The following is a 5,222-nucleotide window of genomic DNA, read 5'->3' on the forward strand; positions in this document are numbered from 1 at the left end:
TTATATTAGGGGAACGTAAAGGGCACGCTACGGGTAATGTGAAGGCACAGTACAACATCTGTGGGTGTTCTGCGGTTTTTGCAATAAATTACACATACAAGGGCTCTTATGCGCTATGAGTGTGCTTTGCAAGCAACGCTAAATTTAGACGGCTGCCTTGGCGCAACTGCAAAAGTTACCAATATCAAATTTGCCGAAGAAGGGCCAGACCGCATTGGATAATGTGTACACGAAATAAATGCATGTCAATGAAATACAGATTTTTCAAAAAAATTTCCTAAACAAATATCAAAAATTGTCACGCGACGGTTGCCAGTTACGCTTCGCAATGTCCCTATATAACTTTACATTAAGCGAGCTATATTTAGTTGAAATGAGGCACATCCTAGGTGCAATGTGTCAAGAAATTTTAATATTCCAGGCCTAATTAGGTGTTTTGCACATGATTATTGCGCATATAATCACAGACGGGGGAGGGTCATTGTTCACGAAAGCTCGTTGTGCTGCCACATTATCTGGGCGTATTTTGATAATGCCACGACGGTGTGTACAGTAGGCCAACAGGCTTCTCTAATGTCATGCACCACGGCGTCTGTAGGCAGCGGTTGGCAAAGTTAATGGAACTGATTCAGACTCCACTCACAAAATATACTTTCTTGCTTAGGTCTCAATTGGAATCACTAGGACTCAAGAAAATTCTGCTCAGTCGGGCCTAACTCAGGCCCATTCTTACGGGCTGGTCTGAATATGAGTGAGGTTAAGGGAGTCGACTGAAAAGTGAATTTTCCTATACGAACGTCCGTAGGAAAGGGTGCTGCTTCGTGAGTGCGGGTGGCCTGGGTTCCCTCACGCAGGTCTCGTACACGGTGCCGTTCATGAACGTCGCCATGATGCTCCTGGCGTTCGGCACCGTGGTGGCCGTGCAGACGGCGCCGGAGCCGGCTGCGCAAGCCAGGAAAGGCGGCAACGCACCCGCGACCGGAGCTCCCTCCAGCGGCAGCGCGGCCGTCGAGGGCTCCGAGGCACGGGCTCAGACGACGGATCGCTTCGCGGCTGCTTGGGACGTGGCGCACGACAGCACGGCGCCGATGAACAGCACGCTGCCGCGCACTTCTACGCAGCTGCAGCAGAGCGGCTCCATCGAAGCCAAGGACGACAGCATCGGTTCAGTCTCGGGTGGCGTGCCGTTCGACGCGAACATCTGGAAACTGCCGGACGAATTCTAGCGCTGAAGAGCGACGGCGGCTCGTCGACCGCGCGTACGGTGAACGTGCTACGCGGCGTAGGACGGAGACCGGAGCGAGAGAACGCATATACCATAGTCGCTCCCTCTCTCATATTTTTTTGTAAGCTTTAATGTTACAGTACCACCCGGTACGATGTGTATAAGCTATTTTCAGACTGCAATCACGTGTGTTCCATATCAAACAAAATGTGTTCCGAGATTGGTTCGTGATCCAGAAAGATATTACGGCTTAAACCATGTTCGATTATTGTATTAGTCTGTGCGAAGCATTTCTCCCGTGCACGCGTGGCCCAAAGCCCGAACGAATTCACGTACGTTAATTCCCGGGCAACTGCTCACTCGGGGATCGTCACATGCAAGGGCCGCGACACCCTGACGACGTACTACAAGAAAGAAAAGCAGACGGTCGCTCACGCTACACGCCGTAGCAAATTCGTCTTCGACAAAGTGCCTTTGAAAGTACGTGCCTGGGTTCCGCAAGGGGCGGTCCTTCAATCGGGGCCGCTTATTCTTCGCGGCCTGTTCAGCGGCCATTCGCCATGCGTGTCGCTGTTCTTCGGCCGCGCGTATTTCGTCGGCCTGTCGCTTCGCCTCCTTCCTCGCCACTTGCCACCGCGTATCTATGCAGTCTTTGCAGAGCCTTTGCACTCTTATGCTCCTCTTCCGCTTGATGCTTTCGAGGGCTCATTGTTGCGTCTGCAAGAGGAGGCCTACGCGCAACATGGCGCAGCTTGCGCAACTCATCCACGAAGTGGTGCCAACCTCCCAAGGCAGTTCTCCGTGAAATGGTATAGAGAATTTCTCTAGATTTTTGTAAGATACGCTTGTTGAATTTGCCAATATGGCTTTTGCAAATATATATGTCTTTGTTGCGAAAATGTATTAAAAAATCATCGTTCGAATTTATTTGCAAGTTTGTCTTATAAACTTCAAAATGAAATCACTACACTCAAGCTGAAATGATGTTGCAGTGCAAGCTGTGCTAACAAGAGTTCTTCTTGCTAAGAACGCAGCTTCCTGCTTCAAACTGCGTTCACAGCATATCATCATGTTTATATTTGCTTCACATGCACAACAATCTTGAACAACAGCGAAATCACCAGATTCACAAGGAACCTTATTTGAATTGTAAGGAAGCTGGCACCGGATTACACGGGATAAGAGAATATGGGACAATGTCCAAATATAGTGTGTCCCTTCACGACACCAATATACACTGTGTGCAGTCACTTTTCTTACATGCTGTGATGTACTGACGTACCAGCACCACGTTTGCGTGCTTACAAGTAATGTGCAGTGAAGCACGTAGATCCCCATCCAATATTTTTGTTCTCTCTATGGGAAACTCATCCAAACACGCGAACACTGCTACTCTACAATGCGAGTCTGTTGCTTCGCCTTTGAACTGTAAATTTGAGCGCATGTATTCGGCAACGCGGCGCTCCGACGGCCCAGTAATGCTGAGCATTAGGTAGGCGTGTCCGCTTATGGCAAGATTTGCAGATGCTGCTTTGTTTGGCATTGCAGCGTGCGATATTTTTTTGCCGATTCCAAATAAATATTTGATTTAGAGGGAGACATGCACACCTTCTCGTTTACGTGACGAGAGGCGCTCGCTGCATTGCAGTCCGACCGCAAGTCGTACTTCACATGCAAATGCCAATGTAACTCTGGCTCACTGAAATCAAAACATGCTGTAACATCAGCAGTTCTACGTATGGCTCATTGCGGCGTCGCAGCAGTGGTTTCTCAAGTCTCCGAGTGTTTCTTGATGTCATAGCACAAATTTTGACTTGATTTAGAAAATTTTTCTTAAAGGGTCCCTGAAACGATTCTGCCGATTTTGTACAAACTTAGTCGTTAGGGTAGGTCTTTCTGATTGTTGACGCATCTAAGCGCCCCGCGTAAGGCGTGCAATGTATTATAAGGTTTAATAAATCTAAGTCGCCACCGATCGCAGCACGCCAATCGGCTGACTTTTCAGCCGCCCCTGACCAGGTGACGCGAGGTGATCATATGACGTCAGTAGGGCGAGTGATCCGATTCGCTACCCAGGGCGCGTCATCGATAACTTTTCCAACTTTATAATGAAGAAATGTTGTTCGTAATAGTTTGAATTGTAGTTCATTTCTTTCTATAAAAACGAAAGTAAAAGAAAGACAATGCACGAGGAAAATTTATCACTACACTCAAGATTTCAGGCACACAGCAAGCGCCGTCTGATTGTGTTACAACGTGCTCCGTGTTGACGAGAGCCCCGCGATCAATGTTGGTCTCGATCTCTCTTATCGCGAGCACCATGATTCGCCCTTACGTTGTTGGCTCCAAACGTAGGAACTGGCAATATGTCAAGCTGCGACTTCGTGTCCCTCTGCAAGGCAGCAGACGAGCACAGTGGGTGCAGTGCATCGGACTATTGCTGCCCGATCGGCGGCAGGATTTGCGCGTTTGCGGCCGTCACTTTACGCCGGAGGATTACTACCACAATAGTGTTTCGTGTGTCCGGTATTCTGGTAAACGCGAGCGCAAGTGTACTGGGCCTGGCCATTTCACAGGATTAGTGGAGGCGCTAACATGAACGGCCTGCACGCTGCAGCCACGTGATGGCGCAGAGCTCAACCAAACACAATATATAGCAGTAACGAAGTGTATTCTAGTTTGCTGCTTGTGTAAATTTTTGGCAGGAGCTTGGTCGTGAACACGTTGTTTTTCTAAATGTTTAAAACGCTTTACACTTGGCTAGAGAAATATTAGCTTTTTGTTTTGCAGGTTAAGCTCAGCGCCACCGTGTTGGCTGGAGAGTGCAGACCAATCACGCCGCTGACGTAGGTCTACGCTAAAGCTCCTTCATCACAGCAGTAATACTATGTAGGGGCTTTACGCTTACACCTGTCCGTCGAAACGCTCACCTCGCCTGTAGTTATCGCAATACCGGACACGCTCGGCGTTCCGACAGAATGTACGCAACGCACGCTGTTTCGATAGCTCTCGCTTGGGATCGAGTGCCAAGCGGCTGGCGGAGAGGTTGGACAGACTTCGCGCGCTGGAGCCAAGACAACCGGAAGTAGACGACACGACTTCCCATCATGACGCAGAGCCAGTGAAGGCGGAGCTTAGATCACTCGACGAACGAGTTGAGGAGAAAATGTATGGCCTTATATATGAAAATGAACGATGAGTTTCCTTGACATTCCTAATGTGACATCAGACAGGCATCAGAAATACATAGTCTAAGGCTGTTTAGCATCACAAGTACATCAGGGACTCAAATGGCAGTGCATCTTAACATGTCTCATCAGAGGAGCAGACACCTTTTTTGTTATAGCTAATGTTAAAGCACATCATATAATAATGTGTACGACGCCAAGTCGTGAAATTTTTTTAATGCGAAAGCATTAAATTGCTTGTGAGGCCGAAAATATGGTGTTGGCGTCACCACACGATGGTACAGAAAGGCTACAAACCCTCGGCTTTGGTAGGAGTCGAACCCATGACCTTTGGTGTTAGTGAAGGCGGTGCTAATTAAGGCAATGTTGATTAAGATGTAGTTAATTAAGGCACTCGAACCCACGACCTTAGGTGGGAGTCGTATCCACGACCTTTGGTGTTAATGAATGCGATGTTAAGCTAGGTACAGTTAATCATTGTATAAATAATTAAGGCACCTGAACCCACGACCTTTGGTGTTAAGGCGATGTTAGCGAAGACAGTTAACTAACATATAGTTAATTAACAACATATAAATAATTAAGACCCACGTCCTTTGGTGGGACTCAAGCCCAGTACCTTTGATGTTAGTAGAAGCGATTTTAATTAAGGGACAGTTAATTAAGATGCAGTTAAGGCATTCGAACGTACGACCTTTGATGGGAGTCGAACCCTTGGCCTGTGGTGGGAACGGTTTAGATTCATGGTTGGGGCAGTCTAAGAGAAAACCGAACGAAACGATATAACAGCGTGAGCGCTGAGTACTGTG

The sequence above is a fragment of the Dermacentor andersoni genome, chromosome 3, assembly GCF_023375885.2.
Source record: "Dermacentor andersoni chromosome 3, qqDerAnde1_hic_scaffold, whole genome shotgun sequence".
NCBI lineage: Eukaryota > Metazoa > Arthropoda > Arachnida > Ixodida > Ixodidae > Dermacentor > Dermacentor andersoni.